The 13,254-nt window shown below is 44.2% G+C and overlaps 1 protein-coding gene across 2 annotated transcripts in view; it reads right to left on the bottom strand.

Moving 5' to 3' along the window:
• The window catches only part of LOC118375448 (potassium voltage-gated channel subfamily D member 2-like), a 126,668-nt gene that overhangs the window by 19,693 nt on the left and 93,721 nt on the right, over positions 1–13,254 (bottom strand). The gene's annotated exons all lie outside the window — the stretch shown is intronic.

The raw sequence follows: 13,254 nt of genomic DNA, 5'->3' as shown, positions 1-13,254 counted from the left end.
CACACACACACACACACACACACACACACACACACACACACACACACACACACACACACACACACACACACACACACACACACACACACACATATACACACACACACACACACACACACACACACACACACACACACACACACACACACACACACACACACACACACACACACACACACACACACACACACACACACACACACACACACACACACGCAAGCGCAGGCAGGCAGGAACGCACACACACACGATCACACAAGATGAGAGAGACTGAGTGCCCATCTCCCGTGACCTCCGTGAGACAAACAGCTTGTGTTAGATACATGAAACAGACTCAGGTTCAGAGAAAGCAAAGACAGTGGGTGTTCCGATGTTCTCATGTCAACAACATTTAGACACAGAGATAATTTTAAAAGTCTGAGGGCCTTGAGGCTACAGTAGAAATTATTCAGAGATGTGTATTCAGCCCCACCCCTCCGTAGCTGGTGAGGGACTGAGATGTGTATTCATCCCCACCCCTCCGTAGCTGGTGAGGGACTGAGATGTGTATTCAGCCCCACCCCTCAGTAGCTGGTGAGGGACTGAGATGTGTATTCAGCCCCACCCCTCAGTAGCTGGTGAGGGACTGAGATGTGTATTCAGCCCCACCCCTCAGTAGCTGGTGAGGGACTGAGATGTGTATTCATCCCCACCCCTCCGTAGCTGGTGAGGGACTGAGATGTGTATTCAGCCCCACCCCTCCGTAGCTGGTGAGGGACTGAGATGTGTATTCAGCCCCACCCCTCCGTAGCTGGTGATGGACTGAGATGTGTATTCATCCCCACCCCTCCGTAGCTGGTGAGGGACTGAGATGTGTATTCAACCCCACCCCTCCGTAGCTGGTGAGGGACTGAGATGTGTATTCAGCCCCACCCCTCCGTAGCTGGTGAGGGACTGAGATGTGTATTCAGCCCCACCCCTCCGTAACTGGTGAGGGACTGAGATGTGTATTCAACCCCACCCCTCCGTAGCTGGTGAGGGACTGAGATGTGTATTCAACCCCACCCCTCCGTAGCTGGTGAGGGACTGAGATGTGTATTCATCCCCACCCCTCCGTAGCTGGTGAGGGACTGAGATGTGTATTCATCCCCACCCCTCCGTAGCTGGTGAGGGACTGAGATGTGTATTCATCCCCACCCCTCCGTAGCTGGTGAGGGACTGAGATGTGTATTCATCCCCACCCCTCCGTAGCTGGTGAGGGACTGAGATGTGTATTCATCCCCACCCCTCCGTAGCTGGTGAGGGACTGAGATGTGTATTCATCCCCACCCCTCCGTAGCTGGTGAGGGACTGAGATGTGTATTCAACCCCACCCCTCCGTAGCTGGTGAGGGACTGAGATGTGTATTCATCCCCACCCCTCCGTAACTGGTGAGGGACTGAGATGTGTATTCAACCCCACCCCTCCGTAGCTGGTGAGGGACTGAGATGTGTATTCAACCCCACCCCTCAGTAACTGGTGAGGGACTGAGATGTGTATTCATCCCCACCCCTCCGTAACTGGTGAGGGACTGAGATGTGTATTCATCCCCACCCCTCCGTAACTGGTGAGGGACTGAGATGTGTATTCATCCCCACCCCTCCGTAACTGGTGAGGGACTGAGATGTGTATTCAGCCCCACCCCTCCGTAGCTGGTGAGGGACTGAGATGTGTATTCAACCCCACCCCTCCGTAGCTGGTGAGGGACTGAGATGTGTATTCAACCCCACCCCTCCGTAGCTGGTGAGGGACTGAGATGTGTATTCAACCCCACCCCTCCGTAGCTGGTGAGGGACTGAGATGTGTATTCAACCCCACCCCTCCGTAGCTGGTTAGGGACTGAGATGTGTATTCAGCCCCACCCCTCCGTAGCTGGTGAGGGACTGAGATGTGTATTCAGCCCCACCCCTCCGTAGCTGGTGAGGGACTGAGATGTGTATTCAGCCCCACCCCTCCGTAGCTGGTGAGGGACTGAGATGTGTATTCATCCCCACCCCTCCGTAGCTGGTGAGAGACTGAGATGTGTATTCATCCCCACCCCTCCGTAGCTGATGAGGGACTGAGATGTGTATTCATCCCCACCCCTCCGTAGCTGGTGAGGGACTGAGATGTGTATTCATCCCCACACCTCCGTAGCTGATGAGGGACTGAGATGTGTATTCAACCCCACCCCTCCGTAGCTGGTGAGGGACTGAGATGTGTATTCAACCCCACCCCTCAGTAGCTGGTGAGGGACTGAGATGTGTATTCAGCCCCACCCCTCCGTAGCTGGTGAGGGACTGAGATGTGTATTCAGCCCCACCCCTCCGTAGCTGGTGAGGGACTGAGTTGTGTATTCAACCCCACCCCTCCGTAGCTGATGAGGGACTGAGATGTGTATTCATCCCCACCCCTCCGTAGCTGGTGAGGGACTGAGATGTGTATTCAGCCCCACCCCTCCGTAGCTGGTGAGGGACTGAGATGTGTATTCAGCCCCACCCCTCCGTAGCTGGTGAGGGACTGAGTTGTGTATTCAACCCCACCCCTCCGTAGCTGATGAGGGACTGAGATGTGTATTCATCCCCACCCCTCCGTAGCTGGTGAGGGACTGAGATGTGTATTCAGCCCCACCCCTCCGTAGCTGGTGAGGGACTGAGATGTGTATTCAGCCCCACCCCTCCGTAGCTGGTGAGGGACTGAGTTGTGTATTCAACCCCACCCCTCCGTAGCTGGTGAGGGACTGAGATGTGTATTCAACCCCACCCCTCCGTAGCTGATGAGGGACTGAGATGTGTATTCATCCCCACCCCTCCGTAGCTGGTGAGGGACTGAGATGTGTATTCATCCCCACCCCTCCGTAGCTGGTGAGGGACTGAGATGTGTATTCAGCCCCACCCCTCCGTAGCTGGTGAGGGACTGAGATGTGTATTCAACCCCACCCCTCCTATCAGATGGATAATACTTAGCAGGGCCAGGGTCAGTTCCATTTCAGTTCCAGTTCATTCTGTAGGTTAACACGCACCCACTTGGGCACAGACGTCAGTTAACGTCTAGCTTTGATTTACATTTGTTTGGGTTGTCAATTAACGCAAATTCAACGTGAAATCCCCCAAAAGCTATCAGCATGTCATTGGATTTAAAAAATACAAATACAAAAAAAATTCCCTTAAATTGATAACTTTTTTGCTTTAAAAATAAAATTCAACATCATCGAAAATATTTGTTGTTGTTGTTGTTGTTGAAATGACATGGAAACAAAGTTGATTCAACCAGTTTTTATTTTCTTTCTTTGCCCAGTGGGTATCTATCTGCACAATCTCTCAAAATGGAATTGTTGGTTGTATGTTTTGCAGACTTTAGTTAAGTGGGAGAAATGGTACACAACCTGGTGTAATGCTGTTATGTGCTTTTCTAAGCATCCACATGTAGTGTGTTTTTCTGTTCTGCTCAAAATAAAATACCTTTCTGGTTCTTCCCTGAACTTTTTGTAGGGATACACTTGAATGCTGAAACAGGAAATGAACCCTTTTTGGTTAAGTACAATTTATTCTTTCCACACTCATATGGCTATTTACACATGCAAGCACTCTCTAACTAATGCATGGATGGATGGGACATTTGCCATGAATGTGTTTTTTGTTGTCAATCTTCTAACAGCCTCTCAAGTGCAACGTAGACCCAGCTACATATCTAGAATTGACACATGCGGTAAATTCAAAAGCACAGACAGCGATTACATAGGGAATCAACTGACCTGCTAGAAAACCAACGGCATCCCTCCGCAACGAATCATTCATCTTTTAAAGAAAACTGTTTTATGTCGACTTACATCAAGTGATATTAAAATGCCATCTGATACCTGCCGGCTTCTGGAAAATAGCAACGGGCTATAGACCTTTAGTGTGTCTCTCTCTGTGTGTGTGTCTCTGTGTGTGTTTGTGTGTGTGTGTGTCTCTGTGTGTGTGTGTGTGTTTGTGTCTCTGTGTGTGTGTGTGTGTGTGTGTGTGTGTGTGTGTGTGTGTGTGTGTGTGTGTGTGTGTGTGTGTGTGTGTGTGTGTGTGTGTCTCTGTGTGTGTGTGTCTCTGTGTGTGTGTGTGTGTGTGTGTGTGTGTGTGTGTGTGTATGTGTGTGTGTGTGCATGTGTGTTCATGTGTGTTGGACCTAACATGATGGAAACCTTAAAGACTAATGACTCAAGGAAGCAGCCAGCCGGCTGGCCAGGGGCGTCCGACGTTAGAGACAACTTTATTTATGAAATAGCCAACCTACCGTGTAGCAATACTTTCACATTACCATGGCGATGTCTCAACTGACACTCTATTCCCTACGTAGTGCACTACTTTGGACAAAAGACAATAGGCCTTGGTAGTAGTGCACTATAAAGGGTATAATGTGCCATTTGGGACATAGACCATGCTGCAAAGTTGCATTGGGAGATAGATATGAGGCTGTCACAGTGCACTGAGCAATGCTAATGTTCTGTCCTCGTATACCTGCATGTATTCATCTTACTCTGCCGAGGTAATGGCTTTCTCAGGCCATTAACACATTAAAGTCGCAATCTGTTATTTCTCTCTCTCTCTCCCACCGGCAGCTGACTGCCCCCTGGCCTTCACTATGGTAGGAATGTCACATAGGACATTTAGAAAGCAGAAGACTGAAGGCCTACTATTATTTTGTTATTAAAAATCCACTGTGATATTTAGGCCTACATCTGTTTTTGGTCATTTCAATTATGAATCAATAGGCCTATTACCATTAAAAATCAATAGGCCTACTGCCATTAAGAATCAATAGGCCTACTGCCATTAAGAATCAATAGGTCTACTGCCATTAAGAATCAATAGGCCTACTGCCATTAAGAATCAATAGGCCTACTGCCATTAAGAATCAATAGGCCTACTGCCATTAAGAACCAATAGGTCTACTGCCATTAAGAATCAATAGGCCTACTGCCATTAAGAATCAATAGGCCTACTGCCATTAAGAATCAATAGGTCTACTGCCATTAAGAATCAATAGGCCTACTGCCATTAAGAATCAATAGGCCTACTGCCATTAAGAACCAATAGGTCTACTGCCATTAAGAATCAATAGGCCTACTGCCATTAAGAACCAATAGGTCTACTGCCATTAAGAATCAATAGGCCTACTGCCATTAAGAATCAATAGGTCTACTGCCATTAAGAATCAATAGGCCTACTGCCATTAAGAATCAATAGGCCTACTGCCATTAAGAACCAATAGGTCTACTGCCATTAAGAATCAATAGGCCTACTGCCATTAAGAATCAATAGGCCTACTGCCATTAAGAACCAATAGGTCTACTGCCATTAAGAATCAATAGGCCTACTGCCATTAAGAATCAATAGGCCTACTGCCATTAAGAACCAATAGGTCTACTGCCATTAAGAATCAATAGGCCTACTGCCATTAAGAATCAATAGGCCTACTGCCATTAAGAATCAATAGGTCTACTGCCATTAAGAATCAATAGGCCTACTGCCATTAAGAATCAATAGGCCTACTGCCATTAAGAACCAATAGGTCTACTGCCATTAAGAATCAATAGGCCTACTGCCATTAAGAACCAATAGGTCTACTGCCATTAAGAATCAATAGGCCTACTGCCATTAAGAATCAATAGGTCTACTGCCATTAAGAATCAATAGGCCTACTGCCATTAAGAATCAATAGGCCTACTGCCATTAAGAACCAATAGGTCTACTGCCATTAAGAATCAATAGGCCTACTGCCATTAAGAATCAATAGGCCTACTGCCATTAAGAACCAATAGGTCTACTGCCATTAAGAATCAATAGGCCTACTGCCATTAAGAATCAATAGGCCTACTGCCATTAAGAATCAATAGGCCTACTGCCATTAAGAATCAATAGGCCTACTGCCATTAAGAATCAATAGGCCTACTGCCATTAAGAATCAATAGGCCTACTGTCATTAAGAATCAATATCCCTACTGCCATTAAGAATCAATAGGCCTACTCCCATTAAGAATCAATAGCCTTACTGCCATTAGGAATCAACAGGTCTATTACCATTAAGAATCAATAGGCCTACTGCCATTAAGAATCAATAGGCCTACTGCCATTAAGAATCAATAGGCCTACTGCCATTAAGAATCAATAGGCCTACTGCCATTAAGAATCAATAGCCTTACTGCCATTAAGAATCAATAGCCTTACTGCCATTAAGAACCAATAGGCCTACTGCCATTAAGAACCAATAAGCCTACTGCCATTAAGAATCAATAGGCCTACTGCCATTAAGAATCAATAGGCCTACTGCCATTAAGAACCAATAGGCCTACTGCCATCAAGAACCAATAGGCCTACTGCCATTAAGAATCAATAGGTCTACTGCCATTAAGAATCAATAGGCCTACTGCCATTAAGAATCAATAGGTCTACTGCCATTAAGAAACAATAGGCCTACTGCCATTAATCCTTAATACTGTTTTTTTTTCCTTCTAATTAAGGGCCTTTAAACAATCCTCTCAGTCATTTAGCCTTTTCTTATCCGGTGTGTACGGTAATGTTCCCCCAGACTCGATCCATTGATAGTAAGGTTAATCATGAGGATGCGGGATGTAAATGATGGTCATTTTCAGGTATGTGTTTCGGGCCTTTAATTGCTTTCGGGGGAAATTGAGTATGCTTCCTCATTATTTGTTGATGTTGAATTATGTCCGCTTCTTCACAAAGAGATGGAAACACATGAAATGTGCAATATGCAGAAATTCCTGCACCGTTTCCTGGTTGCTAAAATTCGAATAGTTCACCTAATTTTAGTTTATGTGACAAAACAAGTGATTCATAGTGTAGAGAATCATTGTACCATCTAATCATCTGTGAAATATATCGTCAATAACCCCAAAATATTGTATTTTCTGCTCTTTGAAGTTGGTGTAGCCTAGTGGTTAGAGCATTGGACTAGTAACCGAAAGGTTGCAAGTTCAAATCCCCGAGCTGACAAGGTACAAAATCTGTCGTTCTGCCCCTGAACAGGCAGTTAACCCACTGTTCCTAGGCCGTCATTGAAAATAAGAATTTGTTCTTAACTGACTTGCCTAGTAAAATAAAGGTAAAAAAATAAATTTAAAAAAGACTCAAAAACTAAATTTAAGGATGGGAAGCATAGACATAGTTCACATAGAACAGATCTACTGCTTCTTAGACTTGCTTTCAATGAGAATAACAGATCTATAAATCACATTTCTATGTGAATTTGGTTGAGTCACACCAAAAAGTTACATATTTCAGCTTTAAATGCGTAACGCATTAAATGTTTATTATTTTTGCGGCGAAAGTAGTTTTGGTACCATCTTGGGCCTGTATGCTGGCGACCATTGCCATAAGTTATCTCTATCTCGACACAAAGAGGTTTGGGGAAGGATTGGGGAAGCATGGTGACACACACACACGCACGCACGCACGCACGCACGCACGCACGCACGCACGCACGCACGCACGCACGCACGCACGCACGCACGCACGCACACACACACACACACACACACACACACACACACACACACACACACACACACACACACACACACACACACTCTTAAACGCTAGTAAAACCAAATGCATGCTTTTCAACCGATCGCTGCCTGCACCCGCATGCCCGACTAGCATCACCACACTGGATGGTTCCGACCTTGAATATGTGGACACCTATAAGTACCTAGGTGTCTGGCTAGACTGTAAACTCTCCTTCCAGACCCATATAAAACATCTCCAATTGAAAATCAAATCAAGAGTCGGCTTTCTATTCCGCAACAAAGCCTCCTTCACTCACGCTGCCAAGCTTACCCTAGTAAAACTGACTATCCTACCGATCCTCGACTTCTGCGATGTCATCTACAAAATCGCTTCTAACACTCTACTCAGCAAACTGGATGCAGTTTATCACAGTGCCATCCGTTTTGTCACTAAAGCACCTTATACTACCCACCACTGCGACTTGTATGCTCTAGTCGGCTGGCCCTCGCTACATATTCGTCGCCAGACCCACTGGCTCCAGGTCATCTACAAGGCCATACTAGGTAAATCTCCGCCTTATCTCAGTTCACTGGTCACGATGGCAACACCCATCCGTAGCACGCGCTCCAGCAGGTGTATCTCACTGATCATCCCTAAAGCCAACACCTCATTCGGCCGCCTTTCGTTCCAGTTCTCTGCTGCCTGTGACTGGAACGAATTGCAAAAATCGCTGAAGTTGGAGACTTTTATCTCCCTCACCAACTTCAAACATCAGCTATCTGAGCAGCTAACCGATCGCTGCAGCTGTACATAATCTATTGATAAATAGCCCACCCATTTTCACCTACCTCATCCCCACAGTTTTTATTTATTTACTTTTCTGCTCTTTTGCACACCAATATCTCTACCTGTACATGATCATCTGATCATTTATCACTCCAGTGTTAAACTGCAATATTGTAATTATTCGCCTACCTCCTCATGCCTTTTGCACACAATGTATATAGACTCCCCTATTTTTTTCCTACTGTGTTATTGACTTGTTAATTGTTTACTCCATGTGTAACTCTGTGTTGTCTGCTCACACTGCTATGCTTTATCTTGGCCAGGTCGCAGTTGCAAATGAGAACTTGTTCTCAACTAGCCTACCTGGTTAAATAAAGGTGAAATAAAAATAAATAAAACACACACACCACACACACAAGATGATAGATGAGATTGATCTTTATCGAGGCAACACCACCAGGCACAATGATTGGTCGAGCCAGAGTGAATACACACCACTCGGCACAATGATTGGTCGAGCCAGAGTGAATACACATCCAGCATTACAGGATATAAAATGCATAATAAATGATATAGTATGGACCGCTGTCAGGAGAAATAACATTGGTTCAACACAGTGAAAGAAAACAGAGGAAATAGGAATAAACATCAGGACTCCAATAGGAATAAACATCAGGACTCCAACAGGAATAAACATCAGGACTCCAATAGGAATAAACATCAGGACTCCAACAGGAATAAACATCAGGACTCCAATAGGAATAAACATCAGGACTCCAATAGGAATAAACATCAGGACTCCAATAGGAATAAACATCAGGACTCCAATAGGAATAAACATCAGGACTCCAATAGGAATAAACATCAGGACTCCAATAGGAATAAACATCAGGACTCCAATAGGAATAAACATCAGGACTCCAATAGGAATAAACATCAGGACTCCAATATGAATAAACATCAGGACTCCAACAGGAATAAACATCAGGACTCCAATAGGAATAAACATCAGGACTCCGATAGGAATAAACATCAGGACTCCGATAGGAATAAACATCAGGACTCCGATAGGAATAAACATCAGGACTCCAACAGGAATAAACATCAGGACTCCAATAGGAATAAACATCAGGACTCCAATAGGAATACACATCAGGACTCCAACAGGAATAAACATCAGGACTCCAACAGGAATAAACATCAGGACTCCAACAGGAATAAACATCAGGACTCCAATAGGAATAAACATCAGGACTCCAACAGGAATAAACATCAGGACTCCAATAGGAATACACATCAGGACTCCAATAGGAATAAACATCAGGACTCCAATAGGAATAAACATCAGGACTCCAACAGGAATAAACATCAGGACTCCAATAGGAATAAACATCAGGACTCCAATAGGAATAAACATCAGGACTCCAATAGGAATAAACATCAGGACTCCAACAGGAATAAACATCAGGACTCCAACAGGAATAAACATCAGGACTCCAACAGGAATAAACATCAGGACTCCAATAGGAATAAACATCAGGACTCCAATAGGAATAAACATCAGGACTCCAATAGGAATAAACATCAGGACTCCAATAGGAATAAACATCAGGACTCCAACAGGAATAAACATCAGGACTCCAATAGGAATAAACATCAGGACTCCAATAGGAATAAACATCAGGACTCCAATAGGAATAAACATCAGGACTCCAATAGGAATAAACATCAGGACTCCAACAGGAATAAACATCAGGACTCCAATAGGAATAAACATCAGGACTCCAATAGGAATAAACATCAGGACTCCAACAGGAATAAACATCAGGACTCCAATAGGAATAAACATCAGGACTCCAATAGGAATAAACATCAGGACTCCAACAGGAATAAACATCAGGACTCCAATAGGAATAAACATCAGGACTCCAACAGGAATAAACATCAGGACTCCAATAGGAATAAACATCAGGACTCCAATAGGAATAAACATCAGGACTCCAATAGGAATAAACATCAGGACTCCAATAGGAATAAACATCAGGACTCCAATAGGAATAAACATCAGGACTCCAATAGGAATAAACATCAGGACTCCAATAGGAATAAACATCAGGACTCCAATAGGAATAAACATCAGGACTCCAATATGAATAAACATCAGGACTCCAACAGGAATAAACATCAGGACTCCAATAGGAATAAACATCAGGACTCCGATAGGAATAAACATCAGGACTCCGATAGGAATAAACATCAGGACTCCGATAGGAATAAACATCAGGACTCCAACAGGAATAAACATCAGGACTCCAATAGGAATAAACATCAGGACTCCAATAGGAATACACATCAGGACTCCAACAGGAATAAACATCAGGACTCCAACAGGAATAAACATCAGGACTCCAACAGGAATAAACATCAGGACTCCAATAGGAATAAACATCAGGACTCCAACAGGAATAAACATCAGGACTCCAATAGGAATACACATCAGGACTCCAATAGGAATAAACATCAGGACTCCAATAGGAATAAACATCAGGACTCCAACAGGAATAAACATCAGGACTCCAATAGGAATAAACATCAGGACTCCAATAGGAATAAACATCAGGACTCCAATAGGAATAAACATCAGGACTCCAACAGGAATAAACATCAGGACTCCAACAGGAATAAACATCAGGACTCCAACAGGAATAAACATCAGGACTCCAATAGGAATAAACATCAGGACTCCAATAGGAATAAACATCAGGACTCCAATAGGAATAAACATCAGGACTCCAATAGGAATAAACATCAGGACTCCAACAGGAATAAACATCAGGACTCCAATAGGAATAAACATCAGGACTCCAATAGGAATAAACATCAGGACTCCAATAGGAATAAACAACAGGACTCCAATAGGAATAAACATCAGGACTCCAACAGGAATAAACATCAGGACTCCAATAGGAATAAACATCAGGACTCCAATAGGAATAAACATCAGGACTCCAACACAACAAAATCCATGTCAGCCTACATGTGACTACAGCTTGCCTCTCACGGACTGTACTTCACGACCACAGCAGACACTGCACTAAGACTTTGAATAAATCAGCAGTAATCTACTGTGGACCCTGAGGCGAGGCCTGGATTTAAATATCCCTGATACAGAGACTACAGATGGGAACTATGTGGCTGGCTAAATCTGACACATTTACAGAAATGTTGATGAATGTACCTTATAATCCTGGGTGGTTCAAGCCCTGAATGCGGACTGGCTGACAGCCGTGGTATATTGGTCATATACCACACCTCCTTGTGCCTTATTTCTTAATTGTACCCGTCAAAAGGTGTAATGAATTACAATTAAATGAATAAGGAGATAATACGATCAAGGATTTATGATTCATCAAGGACATATGAGCCACAATATGAGGACATATGAGCCACAATCAACATAGAGAACCACTAAAGACAGTGACAAGGCATTGTCATGGGCATTGTCAGGCTGAAACAGGAAAGGGCCTTCCCCAAACTTGGAAGAACAGTTGGAAGCACAGCCACAAAGTTGGAAGCACAGAATTGTCTAGAATGTCATTGTATCCTGTAGCGTTAATATTTCCCTTCACTGGAACTAAGGGGCCTAGCCCGAAACCATGAAAAACAGCTTTACCAAACTTTACAGTTGGCACTATGCATTGGGGCAGGTAGCGTTCTCCTGGCATCCATCAAACCCAGATTAGTCCGTCGGACTGCCAGATGGTGAAGCGTGATTCATCACTCCAGAGGATACGTTTCCACTGCTCCAGTGTCCAATGGAAGCGAGCTTTACAACACTCCAGCCGACAATTGGCATTGCACATGGTATATATGCCATTTAGCAGACGCTTTTATCCAAAGCATGGTGATCTTAGGCTTGTGTGCGGCTGCCATGGAAAACCATTTCATGAAGCTCCCGACGAACAGTTCTTCTGCTGACGTTTCTTCCAGAGGCAGTTTGGAACTCGTTTGTGAGTGTTGCAACCAAGGACAGACAATTTAAGTTTAAGCACTTGGCAATCCCATTCTGTGAGCATCTGTGGCCTACCACTTTGCGGCTGAGCCGTTGTTGCTCCTAGACGTTTCCACTTCACAATAACAGCACTTACAGTTGACCGGGGCAGCTCCAGCAGAGCATAAATTTGATGAACTGACTTGTTGGAAAGGTGCCATCCTATAACTGTGCCACGCTGAAGGTCACTGAGCTCTTCAGTAAGGCCATCCTACTACCAATGTTTATCTGTGGAGATTGCATGGCTGTGTGCTCGATTTTATAGACCTGTCAGCATTTGGTGTGGCTCAAATAGCCATATCCACTCATTTGAAGGTGTGTTCACCTACTTTTGTTTATATAGTGTGTTTAAAATGACCCCAACGTCCTCCCTCCATTCCTTGCTCCCTCAAAACAAACAAAACCGAACAGGAGCAAAACACAGGAACAAGGACAGAACAGGAACCCTCTAGAGAACAATATGAGGTTAACAGGACAGAACAGGAGCCCTCTATTAAACAAGATGAGGTTAAAAGCTTTAGTTCTACTCAGTCATTTTAAACCACTCCCCCCTCCATGCACACATCACATCCTAAACTAAAAAAGCAATCTTGTTCCTTGATTGTCATCCAGAAAACCTCTGTCTGAAATTTGGTCTGATTACCATCTGCTTAGAGAGAAGAGTGAGAGAGTTGAAAACATATCTGCTGGATGACTTCACAAACAAGTCATGTGTTGTTTATTTCTTTACACAGAAAATGTGTGAGTTTTTCCCTCCTCCAAACCTAATAATATCTGGCTGCCCACGTGAAAATCATCCATCACCCAAAGAGACGCTCTCCCAAAACAAACTCTGGTTAATAAGATAAGCCTTTTGACTCCTTCCTCCACACTGAAATAAAGAAACTAATTTGACCCTTAAACATCTGTCATTGA

This window comes from Oncorhynchus keta, chromosome 17 (genome assembly GCF_023373465.1).
Source record: "Oncorhynchus keta strain PuntledgeMale-10-30-2019 chromosome 17, Oket_V2, whole genome shotgun sequence".
NCBI lineage: Eukaryota > Metazoa > Chordata > Actinopteri > Salmoniformes > Salmonidae > Oncorhynchus > Oncorhynchus keta.
Note: the sequence above shows the minus strand (reverse complement) of the source record. Positions and strands in the feature narration are given on the sequence as shown.